General features: G+C 38.3%; 1 protein-coding gene across 3 annotated transcripts in view; it reads right to left on the reverse strand.

Annotated features, from left to right (window-relative positions):
* Window positions 1-22,427, reverse strand: part of gukh (NHS actin remodeling regulator GUK-holder) — a 236,816-nt gene that overhangs the window by 190,738 nt on the left and 23,651 nt on the right. Inside the window, exon 1 of one of the 3 annotated variants that reach the window (XM_083123991.1) lies at window positions 6,025-6,103. The exons of the other annotated variants lie outside the window; for them this stretch is intronic. The gene's annotated coding sequence lies outside the window, so the exon portion shown is untranslated. Of the gene's footprint in view, window positions 1-6,024; window positions 6,104-22,427 lie in introns of those variants that run through there. 3 annotated transcript variants of the gene reach the window in all.

A 22,427-nucleotide genomic window follows, 5' to 3' on the forward strand; every position in this document is an offset into this window, starting at 1 on the left:
TGACAAACGAATAATCAATGACTGGAACAAAAGCGGAGTGATTGAGTGAGCAAACGTCAAAGAAAGAAAGAGACCCCTCAGTCACAGATATCCGCCATTATTTCCCGATTTTCCCTACTGAATTCTTCACACAAAAGCTACCGGAGGTTTCGTCATAAAAAAGGACAATGACTGCTAATCCATCGCGACAGATGCCACACTGCCAGATGGGAAAACGCCATCTCGCAGCTCGGAAAAATCAGATCAGAACATTTAACTCGCTAATACACTTACAAATGATAAGGTATGCGATAACCTGTAATTTGAAAAGAAAAAAAAAGTGGGTACGCGAACATGTAGCTTCGCTTCCTACAATTACTGTGTTCCAGATGTTTATTATCAGACAATGGCTTTATCACGTTAAACCAGAGCCACAATCCATTTGAGCTGTTACGCCGTTCATTCAAACAATAGTCCTTGCACAGTTCTGCGATTTGAAAAGAAGTTTATGCGTTCATCGTTATTGCAAGGATAAAACAATGTCATCACGTTCGACGCGGAGTAAAGTAGTTGAGAAGGTGCAGCACAACGATACTGCTTCGGAATTCAACTTGTCGAAAGATATTGAAGCGAATGTTGTTCATAGGTTTGTTATCTATGGTGGCCAATCAATGCTGCTTAGCAAGCAACAGCAAAATGGCGCCCAGAGCCAATAGAGAAGAAGCAACGGACGTGTAAGCAATATTGGTTGGAGGCACAAACATTTGCATCACGATTATTACATCGATTATATTGACGCTAAAAGTGCACAGAGAGGGGGGGGGGAGAGAAAGATACATAGGAAAAGATAGAGAACCACAAAGGAAGAAATGTATGAGACAGAGGTAAAGAAATAGAAAAAGAGAGAACAATAAAGATAAAAAAAGAAATAGAGAAAAGGAGAGAAACGGACGGAGAAAGCAAACAAATCTTTCAGCCCTGAACGTTATAGATTTTGGAACGATTCGTGAGACAAAGAAGCAGTACATCAATATTCACATTTCGAACCCACAAGCTCCTTGTAATCATGAAACAGATTACAGTTTTAATGATTGCTAATGAAAAACAAGCTTAACCGTCATAGTAACTGTTTCCCTTACCACTAGTCAGGGACGGCGACAGGGGTGGGCACGGGTGGGCAAGCGCCCACCCAAAAATTCCTGTGCCCACCCGATTGCCCACCCAATCAAATTCAATTAGTACATATACTTGGGGATATATGAATGATTCAATAAATAAGTGTATTCTGGTGTTCATAACATGTATATTTTAGTTCTGCATATTATCTATGCTAGAAATGTTCACATATCAACCCATAAATAGCAAATTTTGTCATTAGAATGTGAAGGTAATTACTAGAGTTATTGAAACAAAAACTGTGATCAAATGAATACTTCCATGATTAAAAGCAGCTAGTAGGCTTAGGAGGCTCAAAATTATACAGTGTACGATCAAGATTAGATCAGAATTTAGGGTGAATTTGAGGACTGCAGTTCCAGGCCTCCACATACGGATATAAATCTCGACCTGGGTATGGTTAAAATAATCTCGAAATAAACAAATAAAAACATCATCTTAGCGTTACTTCCTCCAGCAACACAATACATTATTTCGACTTTTTAATTATTATTAGAATAATTTAATCAAGAAGACTTAGGTGGGCAGGCCATGTGACACGAATGGCAGAGGAAAGAATAGTTTACAGGATTCTTGTTGGGAAACCTGATGGTAAGAGACCAGTAGGAAGGCAAAGACTAGGATGGAGGGATAACGTTGAAATGAACCTAAAATAAATCGGTAAGGATGGGAAAGATTGGATTGATCTTGCCCCGGATAGGAAGAGATGGAAGGCTTGTGTTGCTGCATCCATAAACCTTCCGGTTTAAGTATGCTAGAGTGATATAATATAGTTTTAATTAGCTCTGCATTGAAATTCCAGAAGTGTCCCTTTTTTATTTCATTACAATTTTTATATACCTGTCATCTTTTAATATCAATATGGTCAGGGGCGGATCCAGGATTCGGTTTTGTGGGGGGCACCAATTTCCAAAAGTGTACATGTCGCCCCCCCCCCCCCGTGGCGGAGTGGTTAGCACACCGCGCTGCGACGCCAAGGGTCCCGGGTTCGAATCCTGGCTTGGGCATGGACGTTTGTGATGTTTATTTATCAATTTCATCATATCATCACTCATCCCCATCTTCGCAAATTAGACAAAAGTGGCACAAGAAGCGAAGTAAAATAAATCAAATAAAAATAAAAAAAATAAAAAACCAAAAGTGTATACATAAATGCTAATGAAGATTATAGTACTACTTTAAATTAAAGTTTACCATGGTGAAACAAGTCTTTTATACTTTAATATTTATTTAAGTACCAATTCCAGTCTTCTGTACATGCGGCCAAGTTATTAAGAACACATATATTTAAAACTTACATTGTAAAAAAACAATATATTAAAAATAGCGTATTCCTCGAGAGCATAGAAACGCACAAGTTGCAGAAGTATTTTCATATTATAAACAGTCTGTTTTATTTCATTTCTTAATTCTTTTCTGCTTTATAATTAGTTTAATGTAGCACCTGAGTCCTTTTCAGTCACATGCATGATAAAGCTGCTAGTAATTTGGACACCAGTTTAACTTTTCAATCGTCAAATAATGTCAATTACTAAAGACACATTTAACTCACCCTACAAATACTGTAGCTGTAGTTTTCGTGAATGTTTCCTTGCAAGTATCTCAATAACCTCCTCTGGTTTCACTTGGTATTTGTCTTTATGGATGTTCAGGAGAGCCAAACCATTCAATCGTTCATTACCGATTGTAGATCTAAGGTAGATCTTGATTTTTTCGGAGATTGGAGAATGAAAGCTCATCTGTAGCTGTTGTGACAGGAATCACACACAACAGGTGAAGTAAACTTCAAATGTTGGGATACAAGGAAGAAAATTTGTACGCCTCTCCTGGATTATCTGGGGTAGATTTTTCCAATAATCAGAATCGTCTCCATAACTTGAGTTCCCCTTCTAATGCTAAAATAGACTGCACATCATCTTCATAAAGTTTAGCTGCCTCAATTATATCTTTAGCTGGGTCATCTTCTTCAACAATGAATTACGGGATTACTTTCTGTAGAGTGCTTAAGACTTCAATCTGGTTTCTTTTAAATGTATAATCAAATTCAGATATTAAATAATCCAGAAAAGGGATGAACACAACACATCTGAAATAATCGATGACATTCTTGGAGGGAATATTTGACCTATGTCTTTGATTCTGTGCAATTCTTGGGATTTTTACATCAACATTCAGCTCTTCAGCAAATTCTTTACTTTCCTGAAAGACTTTATCAAACTCTTGAGCACTGTTCTTTCTTATGAGTAAACAAGCTGAACCAAGTTTGATGATTGCGTTTAATCCATTTGCTTGCTCTGTATTTGGATTGACAAAGGAAGAGTAATGGGCAGCACCAACTTTCCACCAACATTCAACAATACACACTCAGCAATTTTTAACGATATATGGAGTGCACCAGTTTTCAAAAGTGTACACATAATTAATAAGATTTTTTTATTAATTTTGTAAATTACATATTACGAGTATAATTTGCTCGAGCATTTGGAGGGGGGGCACGTGCCTCCCCATCTGAATCCGCCACTGAATATGGTATGCGAAATATCAACTTTATATTAATTCTACTAATAAGATGGATTACCAAAGTGAATAAATTTTAATAAACCAGTTATGTATGGAAAAAGCTACAGAATTATTCAATTGCTAATGAGTGGCTTATGCTATTTAAAAATCCTCGTTCCACACATAAATTTTGCCACATGAATCAGCCGAAAAGGTCGACAGAATCTGTAGATGCAGCTGATGTAAAGAAAAAAAATTATATCACGAAGTATCCAGAAGACGATTTTGTTAGTTTCTTTTAAGCCCACTTTTATGCTCAGATAGGCTAATCGGGACTAAACTTACAGTTTAACGTGTAGTCTGAACCAATGTACATTGTGTTTCCACCAGAGGGGGGGGGGGGGTCGAACACTTGACATCTCTATTATAACGACAGCGTTATGCCATTGGGGGAAAAATATACAGAAAGATCTCGCACAAAACGTATTATTTTATCACCACAGAAGATGCGTCCATTTTAAGAGGGTGATTGCTTGAGACAAATATTTGAGACTTTCGGAAAACAACGTCATTGTTCACGGAATTAGCTGCCTTGATCCACTAATGAAACGCTGTGCGATTGAAATTACCACCTCAACTTTCTAAGAGGTATGAACTAATGAAACTCCATTTTTGGAAGAGTAAGTTCTGGTTGATTTGTTTTATTTTAAGTCATTTTTCTGCTCATTTTGATAATGACGACGTTATAAGGTTCAATGGTGATTAGGTGAAAGTAACGAAGGGACGAAATCAAACACATGCTGACACTCAAAATACAAACCCTCATAAATTATTACTTTGACAGTGGTTATAGGCGCCAGGGACTCGTTGCCCTGAAAGAATAAAGTTTCCAGGGTATGCTTGCACAGGATTGAGTTTGGCATTCTAGTGTGTTAGAAATGGTCACGCCATACAACCCAAGTCATGTATGAAAAATAGATGAAGTATTACTGGTGCGGTGATCAACTTCGATGAATTCCTTGTGTCCTAAATCATTTTGTTACCTCAAAAAATATGTTCATGTAACCATACGTGTATTGCTTCTCCCGCATTAGCAACATGACAGTTCAGAAAGCGAATAGCAACTTAGCTAATAATCTCTTCAATTCTGAACAGATTTTTTAATCTTACTTGTTTATTACTTATGGGTGATATTTTGTCAAAATAGCCTTTCATTAGCCTAGGAATACTTCATGGACAATGAACAATGAATTTGTTTTCCATGTGTGTTTTAAATCATTCTTAATAAGACGTTCATTTTAATCCAAACATTCAGTGGCGGCGATTAGGAGGAGCGGGAAGTGGGGGATGCAGTTCCCCCACCACATTTTGCCACTTTTTGCCCCCGCATTATGGCCTCTTTATGCTACCAAGAAAACGTTGTCCTTGCCCCTCAAATGTTGGCACCCAATCGCCGCTACTGCAAACATTCATATAGATTTGTCAGTAGTACAAACCTTGTAAGCTAAGAAAAATGACCCCCAAGGAGTAAGAAAGCTCTTTCAGTCAAAAACTCGTACGATGAAAATACTATGCTCAGGAACATGCATTTAAATTACGAGAAACTTCACGATTGTCTACCATCGCACTTTCTATCATTGTCGCCGAATATATAAAATCAAGTATGTGCCTTGTATTTTCAACACAAGCTTAAACCTAATTCACATTTATTTCACTGTATTAACATGCATGAAGGAATGTGATTGGAATGTATGGCTGCGCATGGGTAAACACTTCCTTGAAATAATTGTGACGATCAGAGACAAAGCGAAAGGAAATGGAACAAGATGCGAAAATAGATTTGAAAAGATAACAAGAAAGGGAAAGGGAAATGAAGTTTGAGGAAAATCGGGAGTGTAAGAGAGAAGGGATACATACGTCTTAGTTTTCTACATACACATATATACTATATATGGTCTTACATTTATACTGCCCACCCTAATCTATCAATATGGTGCTTCTGCCCACCCGGTCGAAAATTTCTGGCGCCGCCCCTGCCACTAGTTACTCTAATTAGTCTTTTCAGACTGTGCACCTGGACATGTTCTGACGAGAAACCACTAAAAATGCCGACGGTTTGTGCTAAACGCCAGCGTTTGCTATAAATAAAGCAGAAATGAAAATCATCGTTCGACTAAAATTCAACGAACGTACTAATCCCCGTAAATTGATGAGGCACAGCAACTCCACGTTCCCCGGCAACAACCCGCACACCAAAGCCACAAAGCAATTTGGGAGCAAATCGAACCAACACACACACACGCAGCACTCCACCATATTGTAGAAATAAAGGCAGCAGGTTCTCATTAAGAATCGTTATTGTACACTTACGGCTCGATCGAACATGACTTCATCGCAAATTCCACTGAAGAGCCTCGGTACCATCAACCACACAGATGAAAGCCACAAGAGACAACCCTCCCACCCAATCATCAATCGGTGTTGCCAACTTACTATCACGAGTCGCAGAATATTTAACTCTCGCCTGGTAACATGAAATTGACACCGCTCGTTGGTAACGGGGGTTATTTGTCACTACACAGGTTTCGCACACAATTTAAATATGATAATATATGCCAGTTCTCTTCTTAAGTATTAATGTATGATGCATTATATGTCATTGTAATTTATTTAATTTTTACAATTTTGAAAGTAAAATTAAATAAAATAGCTTAGTTGCATAAGCGTAGAACAAAATTCTCGCACGCATGAAAGGTAACAGGGGTGATACACCACCTCAGAGGATCGAATATTAGCACCAACAATGTTCTTTCCAACAATTGGCTGCACCTACTAATAAAGCTCATTACAGAGAACGATTATATAATCGTGGTTGAAAATTTTTGTAGGGATATCAACATAACAAGAAAAAGAAAATTACTCTGGGGTGATGCACCACCCCAGTTACCATCGAAGAGTTAATGCGATGTAAAAAGGTTAATACATAACAAATTTAGAGATGTGTGGAAGGAATACATAATTTCCACGCACTGCAAATATAATGAAGTAAACAAATTCCAATGAAAGAAATATGTATTCGAATGTAATTGTCATACATGATTTATACGAAAGCACTAGTGTTTGGATTGTAAAAAAATCAGAAAAAGGGAAGGGGGCTTCAGAACTCTCAGTCATTTTCAGATTTGTAAAGTATCAGGATTTGCCTAATGATACTTTGTTATTTATTGTTACGAGTAGAACAATTCACTAAAAACAACATACTTCTATCTAAACGAGCGTCTGTAAGAGAGGGTGGCATGGCTTCCTCTGGCAAATGGCAATTATGTATTTCAGACAAACAATTTTATTTTCATTACAATACTTTACAAAAAGCGATAGAGCACAATGGAGGGGAGATTTCTTTAACCGGTTAGGAACGAATACACGTATCTATTGAAAATGTATCCAATATGCTATTATTGTATGTGTAGGCGTATTAACCTTGCTTTATTTATTTGTGGGAATTTTTCCTCAATGATAATAGCCTTCATGCTGGAAGTGTGTGCCTGCGTGTGGCAGGCAACAAAATTGTTATATGTTGCAGTCGTGCCAAGTTTGGTTTTTTCACCACCAGTGTCAGCACCGTCGTTAACGTAACCCCTTGTCGCTGCTCTGTGAAAATAGTTGTCTCATTTCGAGCACACACAAAAAAGTATTGTGTGTCGTTTCATCTCTTTCTGTGCAGGTGTGGGTGTTTGTTGTTTCTCTTCCCTAAAAAATATAAATCAGAAAACCGTCATGTAGTCTACAGAGCTACGATTTAAAAGTACAAAATAACTTTATGTCTATGAACACCTACACTAACAGAACAAAACACACATTTACAATAACGCACGATCCAAATGTAGATCTCTCACACATTTTCTGCAACATCAAACGGATATGTGTTTCTTTTCTCTAATATTGTTATCCCTGTATGGGAGGTTATATGCAAACTACAGGGAGGTTATTGCAGCATGCCACCGCTTCAGCATCGGCCGCTTGCCGGCCTAGTCATGCAACAGGTGCCGGCAAATTGCGTAACAGATAGCCCGTAACAGAAACCGCTTGTTTTGTAATGTTTCCACTTTTCACAATTATAGTTACAATTACAATTGAAATAAGCACGTACCTTGTCGCACGGATGCAGGAAAAGGTGTCCTCCCAAATACAAATATTTCTGGCACCTTATTTCTGACGTCTAATCTTAGATTAGTCATCGCTACTTTATTCTCAGTTGTCGCGACAGCGCCTGCAGCTTATCGGGGGTTGGGTGAGTTGTCAGCCGCGAGATGGCGCTTCATACTGCACGTGTCGGCAGTGATGCCAACCGTAGGGACATGTCCCTACGCATAGGGACTTTTCACTAAATTTCGCCCGCGTAGGAACGTAGGGACAGATTTTGCCAAATGAGGGAAAACGTAGGTACTTTTTTCAATCTTGGTAAATTACATTTTATGAATTAGTTTATCTGGATACTTTAGCGAGGAGGAGAAAAAAGAACTAACTAACAGATCTCCATCAGAATTTTGGAACATGTTATCGGTTACCAAAAACTTTCAAGGCAAGTTCCTTTTTGAAAACATTTCCACTCTCGCGAAAATAGTGCTAACATTGCCGCATTCTAACGCGGAAACGGAAAGAATATTTTCAATGTTAAGTGATACAAAAACAAAAAAGGGAAATAAAATGGGACCAAAATTGTTAAAGAATGCAGGAAATACAGCATCACCAACCAACATCTATCTCTTCACAGCAGCAGCATGTATGACTTCAAATAACATAATCAACAGTAAACGACTCAACGTTATTCATTAGGGGTGTGCTGGATTCTTTACTTTAAAAAGTCGTTAATTCTCGACGTTTTCTGCCTTGTAAGTTTCTGGAACTTATCGAAAGTTGTAAGTTTTTATTCTAGAAATGCAAAAACAATCACTTAAAGTGAAAATGACTTGTAAAATTCGAGATTTCCAGTGCTTCGGGAAATTTCGAACATTTCCCGTCCAGAAAATTTTCCGACTTGGTCGGGAAATTGCAAATTTTTCAGTCCCGAATGTCGGGATTTAAAAAAATTACCGTCCCGATCCCGTCCCGACCCAAAAAATTCTGTCCAGCACACCCCTATTATTCATTAAGGCAAGAATTTACAATACCGGACCCTTCTGTAATTTCTATGCTACGTCTTATACTCACGAAATAATTATTCGTGATTATTTATCTCAAGTTAACATGTTGGGGTGAGGGGGAAAAAATGTTCATTAATGTGTAGAAGTTGTAAAATAAGCTTTTCAATTCTCGCAATGATTCTCCGTATACAAGTATGGTAGCCATATTTGTTTATATGAACAAATTAAAATTAGTTACGCTGTCTACAGCGTTGCCACACTGTTGATTTCATACTTGGAGAGCATGGATCGTGTAAGAATGGCGGAAGAGAACAGTAAAAAAGTTGTTAATGTTGTACAGATTGTTAGGTGGAGTGTGCAGGAGGATGGCTGTGGGCTAATTAATAAACTTATGGATTTCAGTATATTGCCCAAAGAACGTGCTTACATGTGACAGCGACAATCACGATGTAGAAGAACTGATTTGATTACAGGTAAATTTGGCAACAGTACATCAATCATAAAATTGCAGGATACGAAAATGGCCTTCGATGATGAACGTTTGCCGTTAAAGTGCTACGAAAATAATATTTTTTATCGGTTCGTAATCACAATTACCGCAAAACCATTCAGGAATAGCCCCACTGACCATTCTCGGTAAGTTTAGGTTAAGTTAGGTTAGGCAAACATAGTTAAAATTTGGGCTCGAAAAAAACATGCACGGGTAGCCCAACAAACCATTGACGGATAGCCCCACGAACCATTCAGGTACGGTTAGGTTAGGTTAGGATAATTATTTTCCTGTAGTTTACGGTTATTACAAGCATAAGAAAACAGTTTTTCTTTGTGACGTTTCAGGAGAACACACGCTCCTTTCATCAGACATTTATTTTCATTTTGACTAAAGATACAGTTATAACAATGGTTAGTAATTTTTTAAACAAAAAGAATCTGTTATATAATGGATGTTGTCAATGTTACATTGTTGTAATATAGCAACTTAACTGTGAAAAAACAGTCTGTTTTATTATTAAATTATGAATCCAAAATATCATCAGGTAATTCAAATTCATCATTGTTTTCACAAAGTCTCTTGATCATAAGAAAACAGTTTTTCTTTGTGACGTTTCAGGACGTCACAAAGAAAAACTGTTTTCTTATGCTTGTAATAACCGTAAACTACAGGAAAATAATTATATAATGCAAGCAATGCGTACATACAAGAAAAACTATTAGGTTAGGATAGGCAAACATAGTTAAAATTTGGGGTCGTAGTAATATCAGGAATGTATATTTCGTTTTTTAAGTATTGGAAACACAAAATCTTCCGGTAAATAATAAGCAATCGTGCCGATCGCGGACCACTCAATGTCACTTATTTTGCAATTTCTACACGTGACCCCCCAAATTTTAACTTCAAATTCGTGATTAGGAGGCCTCAATTAGTGAGTATGCGAAATATTACAAAAAATCGGGGAGAGGTCCTGTATTGTAAATTCGCTCCTTCATTAATTGTGGAAGCACCGAGCAGAAAGATTTGGTAAGTAAATGTGTATATTTTATCTTCTGTTTGCATGCTCATGAGGTGTTTTTTTTTTAGTCACTTTACTTGGCGTAGGGACATTTGGTCAGTTGTAGGGACATTTTGACTACGTCTGTAGGGACATTGCCGAAAAATGGTTAGCAACACTGTCGGCTACCAGACAGTGAGTCTACGCTCATTCATGTTCACTTCTGTTCGCGTTTATCAGTACGCGTTTTGTTTATACTGTGTTATTGAGTTGGTGTGCTAGTGCTTTATTGTGTGTTAATTGTTATTCATTCATTACTTATGTCGTTAAACAAATATAGTCTTGAACATAGAGTTTTTATGTACGATAATTACGTGAAAACGAATTCTTGCAGAAAAGTGGTCAGGGATTACGATAGACAGGATCTCTTGAACCTAAGAAACGTGTTGTATTGCTGTTGAAGGAAGTCATTTTCAACATCTCTTATAACACAGGAGGTTAGTGATCATCATTATTATTACTTTTAAATATCATTTTACGCTTTCGGTTTGCTTTATGCGCCGGGATGCTGTCTTCCCTTTCTGTCAACTGACGATAAAGTAGCGATGTCTAATCTAAGATTTTCTGTCAGAAATAAGGTGCCGGAAATATTTGTATTTGGGAGGACACCTTTTCCTGCATCCGTGCGACAAGGTACGTGCTTATTTCAATTGTAATTGTAACTGTAATTGTGAAAAGTGGAAACATTACAAAACAAGCGGTTTCTGTTACGGGCTATCTGTTACGCAATTTGCCGGCACCTGTTGCATGACTGGGCCGGCAAGCGGCCGATGCTGAAGCGGTGGCATGCTGCAATAACCTCCCTGTATTTATCTTATGCAACGTATGTTAAGAATGGTTCCATCACACGAAGTTGCTGAAAACATTAAACAGGTTTGAACGAGACTAGACTATATGCTCTAAGTAAAAGTGAGACTTATTGGAACGAGTTTACAATATCGGACCACTCTCCAATTTCTATGAAATTTCGCCTACTCACTGATTGAGACCTCCTAATCACGAATCTGCATGTAATAAGCGGTCAAGCATGGAAATCTAGAGAAAAACGAAATAACGTAACGTAACGTAACGTAACCCTACCGTAAGAACAGCAGCTCCACGGAAGACGAGATTACAATACCGGAACACACTCCAATTTCTATGAAATTTCGCCTACTCACTAATTGAGACCTCCGAATCAAGAATCTGCATGTAATAATTGCCGGTCAAGAGAAAAACGAAATAAACTATGTTTCCTAACGTAACGTAACCCTACCGTAAGACCAGCAGCTCGACGGAAGACGCCATTTACCCAACATGAAGAAATCAGTGTGCAATACACCGTTGCCAAACTTACCTAATCAAACGAGTCCACATTCCTAAATAATAATTTTTCATTGTATTTATGCTAATGGAACCTAACCTAACATGCCTAACCTAACCTCGTAGGCATTCCTCGTCCGACGTCAGAACACAAGGTAGGAAAATTGTTGTGCGTGTGTCCCGCCATTCTTCCATGCTGAACACAATGTAACTGAGAACGCAACACTGTGGCAACGCTGGAGACAGCGTAATGAATTGGGTCCCAGTTATCGCACAACACTTGACCAACCTTGTGTTCTGACGTCAAGGCAGAAAGCTTTTCAATTTTAGTGTGTTTAGTTCTCCTAGCGTAAATAATAATTTTTCGTTGTATTTATGCTAATGGAACCTAACCTAACAGGCCTAACCTAATCTCGTAGGCATTCCTCGTCTGACGTCAGAACACAAGGTAGTAAAACTGTTGTGCGAAAAGGAAGATCGTAGCGAATTGCGAAAGAAATAGGGTTCTCAATGCTTTGTATGGAGAATCATCGTGGTATTTAACAAAGTTATTCTACAACTTCTACACGGTATTTTACAATTTCCATGCTTGACCGCCAATTAGATGCAGATTCGTGATTAGGAGGTCTCAATTAGTGAGTATGCGAAATTTCATAGAAATTGGAGAGTGGTCCGGTATTGTAAACTCATGCCTGCCAGAAAATCAAAAGTCCTGGATTTCTTGACAGTATTTATTTCAGAACAAACACAACCTTGTCTAAATGTCAAATATTAGTGTACGTACATAATGATTTTGAGTTAGGGGTTTAGTGTGATTACAAAGTTTAACATGAAAGTGACAGAATAATAAACAAATGCACATTTATAAAAGAATTGTTTCTTTGTTTAAGAAGTCTCATCGAAGAATGGAAATGTATTCGTTTTTCGTATATGCCTGTAATTAGTTTTACTAATTTAAAATAGTAACATTCATGTAACAAAAACTTTTAGAAACTACATAATATCGAAGCCTACGATGATTACTTGACCAACAAATTTTTATGTAAATGAATACATCTGTATTAAGAAAATAATAATACGTATGACTTATTCATTAATACCAACTTGTTTTTAGTCTCATAAGCACATAACCGCGTCCAGGTTTGTCCCTCATCGCAAGACTTGTCAAACGTCAGGGTCGATCTTTCCAACCTGGAAGAGGGGGGGGGGGGGGACAATATTTCTCCTCAGTAAACGCCAAAAATATTCCAACCTTTCGATAGCTAACGTCACTCTCACTTCTACCCTGAAGATGAGAGTGACGTTAGCTCTCGATAGCTTGGAATCTTCTTCACAACTCAACTGGTCGATAACCCGAGGGACACTTTTCATCAAAGGAGAAAATGTCTTCAGTAAAAATATTGTTTAAAAGCATTGCAAGCATTGAACAAATCCATACACTGTGCACACCTGCCCGGTTCATTTCAGTTGTCATTAAATATTAGAAAAAAGTCAATTATTGGCTCCCTGTACTGTTCAACTCTGTTAACTAAACGTGATTTATAACACCACCTGGGTTGTGAAAAGGATGGGATGGTTTTCTTTTAACGTTCTTGTGTGGCAAATTGGATAAGAATACATGGTACTTAATTCATTCCCTGATACAGCACTGAATCTATACTTGAGCGTAGCAATGTGTAACTAACGCCTTCGGGTACTCGTCCTGGACCTTCTTTTGCAAATCCGCTAAATGCCCCCACGTGCCGAACCGTCATAAGTTTCAGCAATAATAAATTTATACTCCAGTTTCTACTTATTGACAATTTTTACATGAACAAATAACCCGTCAGATATACAATCGGTACTCACATCAGTAAAACCAATAAACCCTCCTACTTATGCACAGATCTCAAGGCAGTTGACAATTGGGACCTACTGTTAACATTAGGTGGTACGTCTAACATAGGGTAACTTCGGTGAATAACGCCACCAATTGATCATTTTGTTCTATAACTCATACATTTTTATTGTTAGCAACATGAAACTTACATTTTTAGGAGAATGAACTTTCCTCTAGTGTGTAATAATAAAATATTGATTGCACTGTTATAATGAAAGCAATAAAATACGAAATTCTGTGTTAATGCAAAATGGCGTTATTTCCAGACCTGTCGGGTAATAACGCCATGTTCTTAATTACAAGTAAAACATTCACATTATCTTAATTACAAATAAAACATTCACATTTTCTTTACTAAACTGTACTAAGAAAAATAATTACTGTAGTAATTTATTAGAAAAAGCATGTCTTTTTTTGTCTTTTCGCGATACCCAGTCCCTCAAAGTTCTGCGAGGAATTTGGAACAAACGTGCAGCACATGCTATCTTCATTCCTTGTTTGACGGCTGCCATAGCTTGGCTAAAGTCATCTACTGACCATTTGGCCTGTATATTTCTACATTTTCTCGCCATCTGAAAGAGGAAATTAACCGAGAATAAATATCTGTACGCCTCGAAAGTAACTGAGCAAGGATAAACCTATTTTCGAAATCAACATTTCCTTAAATTTGAGTTTAAATTGAGTGGCGTTATTCCCCGACACGATGATGGCGTTATTTCCCGAAACAACAGATTGCAGTTTAACCAACTGTTCTAAACTTACGACACCGACCATGAAAACCGTACACACATCATTCTCTTACGTAATAAACGTAATGTTTACGTACAACATTGTTAACATTTAAAATCTAATCCTACAATAGAAAAACACTCATCTTTGTCGGCGCGATGAAAATGTTGACCCTTTTTCCTCGAAACGCAACTCAAACGTCTACACTGTTCAAAGTGTTTCTCTTAAATGAAGGCTCGACAATGGCAACCGTTCTTATCAGCAATGCTACCAGGCACCATTGTTTATCGCAAAACGGTGAGTCACCCCTTAACTTTACATGCGTCCATGCTTTCAGAGTTGAAACTTTGAAATGGCGTTGTTTCCCGCCTGGCGTTATTCACCGAAGTTACCCTAATTGAAAGAAAGTCTGATTTTTCAGTTTATTTTTTTTCACTCATGACATCACTAATTGCGTGTGTTAGAGCAATGCATGCTTTACAATGATGGAAAAAGCACCCTTAAAAATTGTAATCCTGACGTCAGAGAAACCCTGCCGTAAACATGGGAGCTGAAGAAAAAGGCCTTTTATGACCAGACCTTCAAGCGGTCGTCGGGTGTCTTCCGAGCAGTTCAGAGATTCGCACATTTTCTGCGATGACCTGGCCCTAGTGATGGGTTCAAGCCGTTCATTTGTGCGAGTCGACTCATGAGCGCTCGCTCACTGAGAAGAGTCGTTCAAATGAGTCGTTCAAAAGAGTCGCCAAGCTTCTTTTTCTCGAAACAAATTCCTGAAGAGGGGGAAGGGGGTAGGTGGTGTTGAAGCAGATGATTGTATTTAAGTAAACGAACACAACGTACGTCCTTCAAGATTAATAAATTGTATTGCATTTTTGTGTATGTGTGTGTGCGTGTAGCCGACTAGATGGCCAACATTCTGAAGTAATCGACATTTGATCTTGCCACAGAAGTTCCCGGGATCTAGTCCCGGTCTGGGCAAGGATATTCTTTACGAGTGTCCCTTCATCTATATCATCACGCATCATCCTCATCGTCGCGATTACTTAAAATTTGAAGAAAAGCGGCATAAAATAAGAAAAATACAAATACGATTCTGTATGTGTGTGGATATACATATATGTGTAAACAGTAAACACACACACACAAACAAAATTTATACTTTTTTTTATACACATACTTGTTTTCATTACTCTGCCTCATGAGTGAGATTTTCTATATTTGTATCTTGTTTCAGTTTACATTTCATGCTGCGGATAATGCAAATTATGCAGTACGATAGCATACACAGAAATGCTATATAATTATATCAACCTTTTATTAGTAATAACGTGCATTTACATATTCTTCCTTTTTTGCATTCGATCACTGGTTTTAATATCGCAACAAAATGCACTCCAGATCTGCGCTGCGACACATGCTTGCATTTCCGCGAGCATCGCTCGTTCACGACTCTTGAAACAGCACGAAGAGTCACAGCACAGTCCCACGACTCTTTCCCCATCATTCGTTCACGACTCGCGAGTCGGCACGAAGAGTCATTAAGCACCTTAGCGACTCTTCTCCTCCTTCATCGTTCACGACTCGCGAGTCGGCACGAAGAGTCATTAAGCACCTTAACGACTCGCTCGCCTTAGCGACTCTTCTCCTCACTCATCGTTCGCTCGCGAGTCGCGAGCTCTCTTACACAAGGCGCGGCGGCGGCGGCAGTCTCGCCAGCAGACTGGATCTACAGTTTAAAGTAGGATCCACCCGCTCGCTCTCCGCGGATGGCTAACAGCTGTGTTTAAGAAATATATATCGCTCTTGAACATTATCCATGTCCATCCCATATCCATGTTTTTGTTGTTCTACAGTCATTCAATATAAGTTTCTGCCAATATCATAATGTATGATCGAATTTCTATAAAGCGGGCCAAATTATACGTATGTATTTTTTTTTAATGTTGCCTTCTACTAGTAAAACACCTTAACACGTAGGCTCACCGCAGATGGCCAACAGCTGTTTATATCACTCGTGAACATGACCCATGTCCGTCTTACGTAGTTGTTCCTAATTCTGCAGTCATTCAATAAAAGCTTTTTTGCAGTATCATGTACGATGAGATTTATGATTAAACTTCTATATTTATTCTTTAATGCTGTTTTCATTAGTAAAATATTTACACGTTAATGTTAATGAAATATTTCACGTCATATGAAAACGATTTTGTCAGACAATGTTTAAAGTTCACTTTATGCTCAGATAGTCTAATCGGGATTGAAGCTACATTTTAAACTGGGGTCTAAATCACTGGGCAAGGTGCCTACACAGAGGATCGAATCCGAGACAGGAAGCGATTTCCTTACCAGGATTTAACAAGGAATGAAAGGATGGCTGAATAACATAAATAAAACATACTCCATGGTGCATGTTCTTTGTTTCTTGGTTTCTATGTTGGCCAGCTTGAAATAATCTTGGAGTGACAGATAAGTGGTGTCGCCCTCCTCAAAGTAAGCCTATTGACACCGAAAGTTCCGGGTTCGAACCCCAGCCCAGAGATGAGTGGTAATCTGTATTTAACCTCCTGTCAATTACTCTAATCCTCCGTCGTTGCCTTGTAACGATACCTGGTGTATCCCACTTTAAACTGTAGATCCAGTCCCTTATAGCTTATCTGTACGTAAAATTCATTCATCCTCGCTGTCAATACTAAGTAATTAGGTATAAAAGATGCATAAAATACAACAAAGCGTGTTAGGCAGTTAAAATATTAAAACTGAATTAATAAATTATAAAATATAATTACTGCATGCTAATTTATAAGAAATTATAGCATTTTAAAATTTGTTTGTTCCTTAATGGGAAAATAACTAGTAGCTTATTTCTTCTGTTCATTCTCATGTTAACAGATTTGTTTTCTTGGATAAATAAAATTGAACGCGTAAATTAAAAGGTTTACATGTGCACGAAGCGGAAGAGCAACTCGATCGAGTATCGTGGTGAGACAAGATGACTTGGCACATCGTTTCAACTCGTGAATGAGAATGCATATCTTGTTCGTGATTTGATTTCAAGTTAAAAACACCTGTCAGGTCTTGTTCGCTTATCGATTTCAAAGCATAAATCGGTATCGTTACTCCAATGAGACGAGATTCTCGGACAGTACATTTTACACAGAGTGTCTCTCATCATCTCACCAACTTTGGAAGGGTTGGCCCTGTTTTCATTGCGATTTTGTAATGTCCTGCTACTTGTGAAACTGATTCACTTCCAACAATTTCAGTCGCCTCTGTGGAGGAGTGGTTAGAACAGTGCGCTAAGAGGAATCTCGGAATTGAGTGTCACTTCATCAATTTCATTATATCGTCACTGATTTTCATGTTCGCGATTAGCCAAAGTGGCAGAAGAGCAAAGCCTGGGCAAAAGTGGTATCCCGAGCCGCTATGTGTTTCCACCGAATATCGGCCTCAGGATTCCCTGCCCTCGTGCCGCGATGTGCTAACCACTCCGCTACGGGGGCCGGCCCTCCCCATCACATCTCTGTTTTATACTAAAGGCTATGATTGAATATGAATTTAAAATTTTGTGTGCGTCACTTAGGCTATTTTGCACCCTTCAATTTATACGGGATCCAGCCCCTTACCAGAACTAAAATAACATAACTGTAATGTCCTGTAGTAACTAAAATATTAAAATAATCTGACCGGTTAAAAGCTGAGGCTGTAAAGGCACTCAGCACACATAAGGACAAAACACAGGACAACACACACACATTCCTAAGAAAATTATACTGGCCGTAGGTATAGACGTCAGAGCCTCGTTAGTCTGCAAAATGCAGTCCAGGGTGTACTATGTGTAACTGAGGTTGACAATTGGGTGTACTACGAGGAAGGATCATCCCTTACATCCCTTAAACTATATTTCTCGAGACCCTTGATGTGCTAACCACGCCGGCATACATTATAGAATACTTGAGTTAGTTTTGTCAATATTAATTTTATTGATTGCATTTTTGTTTTGCAATGATTTTGCGCACTGAATTTTCATATTTATCTTTGCTTTTCATTTGTGTTTTACTTTTATTTTGTATATAATGCTGTGTTTCTATTGGTGTAAATTTGTGATTCGTCTCTAATAACGTTATCATTTCAATGTGATTTAAATTTTAATCTTCTAATCTCACGTGTATAATATATAAGTATATGTATGTACACATGCATACAGAGAGAAAGAGAGGGAAATTGCATGATATGATCGTTAGAGGGGAAATCCCCACCGTTCCCCGCATAATTTCAAATTTGTTCCTTGTATTACACAAAATATATTAAATTAATGTTATAACAAATTGAATATCTATTATAGATCGGATTATAAGAAATTATGTATAACTGCGTGTGTGAGCGTGTGTTTGTCTCTCAGGTTCTTTATTAAAAAATCAGAAAAACAGAACATAATGTAGTATTCAAATATAAAAAGACCTTCATTTCACGAGTCCACTTAAAATTAATTCATTATCATGTGGTTTGTTCTATTAGGTAATTCTTAACTGAATATAAAAAATTGTAAGTTATAATTTTTGTTTTAATACATGTTTGTTATTTTCACTAAAGGTTTATCATTTGAACTTGTGCTTGCTGCTTGTATTACGTCATTTTTGGATTTGGAGTAACATAAAACAAAAGGTGTTTATTGTCTTTGATCTTGCTTTAGAAAATAATGATTGGTTGATTGATTTGGTTTATTTTACTTCGCCTTTCTGTCACTTTTTTTGGGTAATCGCGAAGATCAGGATGAGTAATGAGGTGTACTAACCACTCCACCATGGAGGCCGGCACTTTAGAAAATAATTAAAAGTAACAATCGCTTTCCACACTAAGTATTTTGTGTTGCAATTTATAAATTACTGCCTCCCTTTTCTGATTCACTTTAATAGCATAGTGGTTAACGCTGTCATGTATTAAAATGGTTTGCTTGGCAAAAATTGTTATAAGTCCACTTTTATGCTCCAATAGGCTAATCGGGTCTCCCCGATGGCGTAGTTATAACGTCGCCGGTAATCAAGGGGTACCGTGTTCAATACAAAGTGGAGGTTCGGATCCCACTTTAGACTGTAGGTCCAGTCCCGACTATCCTATCTGCACATAAAGTGGACTTAAACAATAACAACTCAAAATAGGCTAATCGGAATATTGTAATCAAGAGGTCTGTGCCTAACACCTTCCCAAAATCTTTACAAGACTCCCCTAATATTTTTTACTAAACATTTAATTTCTTGTAATTTTAGCGCTAATGGTTTGGCCGAACTTGAAACTACAGGACAAATTTGTTGGCTGTTCTTCGCTGCCCGTCATGGGCTGAGGTTGCGCGCTCTCTCTCTCTGCAAACAACACTCGCGAGTCGACTCTTTCCTTCGTTCAAAGAGTCGCTAAAGTGTGCCACGACTCTTTGAACGAAGGAAAGAGTCGACTCGCGAGCATGCTCCTTCCCCTTTCATCGTACACGGCACGTTTCAGCCAGCTTTACTCAACTAGGGGTAGGGAAAAGGAACAGAGAGGACCCCCCTTCCCTCTCCTCTCCAGTCCCCATTTGCTGCCCGCAGAATCGACTTGCTTTCTTTAAAAAATTCCGGCCGCCAGGCGAGTATACACTTGCGCATGCGCCTTCCTCGCAAAATTCGTGGAAAGGAGAGGGAATAATGGAATAATAGTTGCTTGGCGGGCGGAGGAGTCGTGGCACACATACGACTCTTTGAACGTGTCGTTCAATTCTGGTGAACGAGTCGTTCACCGCTCACAAGAGAGAGTCGTTACTTTTGAACGACTCGTTCACGAACGACCCATCACTACCTGGCCCAGCGAACACCACTGCCTTCAACAGGAAACGTAGCGCGAGTGTTCGCCACGGGGAATAGTACTGGGCTCTCATTCCGATGCGCTAAACTTAGCGAATCCCCTGCATATTTCTAGCCGTTTCATGATGTCGCTTGGCTTATTTCGCACAAATATGAGAATATTCTGACTTATTTTTTACTTCTTCTCTAAAATATTTAAAATGCAGTATTTTTATTATTTTGCTAAGTCATCGCCGCATCTGCCGATGACCGAACGCCTCGCCTCTGTTGTCCCTATAAAAAGTTGGTAACCCTACAAGTAATATTACAGTCGCATATGGCAGTGGCGTCTCGTCCCTTGGGGCTTCCGGGGCTTAGCCCCTAAAGAAAAACGGACGTGTTCACGTAATTATCAATCACCATAACGCATAACTATCACACAGTCTTTTAAAAGGCGATTTTTACCCACGTAAATTCATCGTCTGTTGCAATGGATACGACAGCGCTCCTAGCGGCATTGATGTCAATTATCGCTTTCCGGGGCACGTCGCAAAGGAAGGCGTGGCCTACACCCACCTACGCTACAGTGAAGGTCACATGATAGCAGAGAGAGGAGGAAAGATTGCAATGGATTTGAGTCCTGATTCGGGGCTACTCTCGTTGCGTCGCGTTCGATCTCGTGTGTTGTTCTGTAGTGTTTTGGTGGCTTTCATTCGCTATGTTTGAGTGAGTTTGGCAGTGTTGATGTTCGAACACAAATTGATGAAGGACATAGGCTGTCAATTACAAGACAATGAATTTGTCCGGAAAAATAGGCATATATTAAATAGAATTATCGATTGCTTAAAATTCTGTGGTCGACATGAACTTGCTCTACGAGGATATAATGAAAGAGAACAATCTTTAAACAGAGGCATCTTCCCAGATTTATTATCCCTTCATAGAAGAGGTAACTTCGTGTTCTTTATTGTATCCTTATTGTAGTGAAGAGTTGAAAAATATAAACTCTATCAGTAGATTGCAATCATTTTTTATTTAAAATTATTTAGAGGGTACCTTTTCAAAAACAGTAAAAATGACAAACACAGTTTTTTTTAATACCTCCAGTGGCAACAGCTGAATCTGAACGGTGTTTCAGCACATTGAAGCGTATTAAAACCTGCTTAAGAAATGCAATGGGACAAGACAGACCAAATGCCTTGGCACTTGCTTACAATAGAGATAGAATACATTTCAAACATAGAGGGCTTCAACGAAAAAATAATAACAAAATTTGCTGAGCAGAAGAACAGGAGTCAACGTTCGTAGAAAGGTATGTTTCACAACAATACCTCTTTCTTTTGTAATCATGTGAATTGTCATTATATTTTAAATTCTTTAATAAAATAAGTCCAGTTTTGTAGTTTAGAAGATAAATACCCGGTTTTTTTTGTAATTAATGTGAGTTGTCATTATATTTTAAATTCTTTAAAAAATAAGCCCCGGCCAAATTTGAGGCTACGAGACGCCACTGGCATATGGTGATCGAAAACTTGAATACGAGCCTCCCTTCCTTTCAGAATACGTAAGTAGCCTGAAAATTAATCTGAATCCAAGCTGACAGCGTCGGTTGTACCATATTCTGCGTCGAATACCACCCTGTGAGTCTGGAGACATACTTGTTTGTTGGTGAAGGAAAACCAATAACGATTTTCCCGCCGTCTTGCAAATGGATGTGAAGGGGACCAATATCACGTCCAAATTAAGCTTCGCCCCGCCTTAAAACTGCTGAAAAATTAATGAAAGAGGCTTCCCGTCCACAACCTGAGATGTCATTTAGGAAATTAAAATTCCAAGCACGAGTTCAGCTGTCGGTAAACAAAAATCTGAAAGAAATGGAGAATAGCTCCTGTGGCTTCAGTCCCCACTTATACCCCGAGGACAGAGAGGGATAATAAGAAGTGAACTCTGTCGATAACATTTTGGAAGAAGAATCATTAAATTATATTCTCAGTACACAACTTCATTTTTCTCCGCAGTTTACAGCTTTCTCACTGCAGTCTTCCGTCTTCGTAATGGCTTAGGATCCATTTAAATCGAGGTCATCTATAAGTTGACATCTTCTTCCTATGATCTCGTATTTTCTTCATTAATTCAAAGATCCAAGGCCCTAATATAGTAACCCATTTTCTATGAAGAACCCATGTTTAAACAATGCAAATTCAAACGCACAACAAACAATACCCATGGATTCAAAAACATATAATTTAAAAATTCACTTGTGATACATAGGCTAACTAATTAATCCCAAAAAGTATGGACTAGTAGGTACTAAAAAGCTTAATCCATACATGAAATAAAGACAATGCCAAAAATAATA

This window comes from Lepisma saccharinum, chromosome 6, assembly GCF_977018435.1.
Source record: "Lepisma saccharinum chromosome 6, izLepSacc3.1, whole genome shotgun sequence".
NCBI lineage: Eukaryota > Metazoa > Arthropoda > Insecta > Zygentoma > Lepismatidae > Lepisma > Lepisma saccharinum.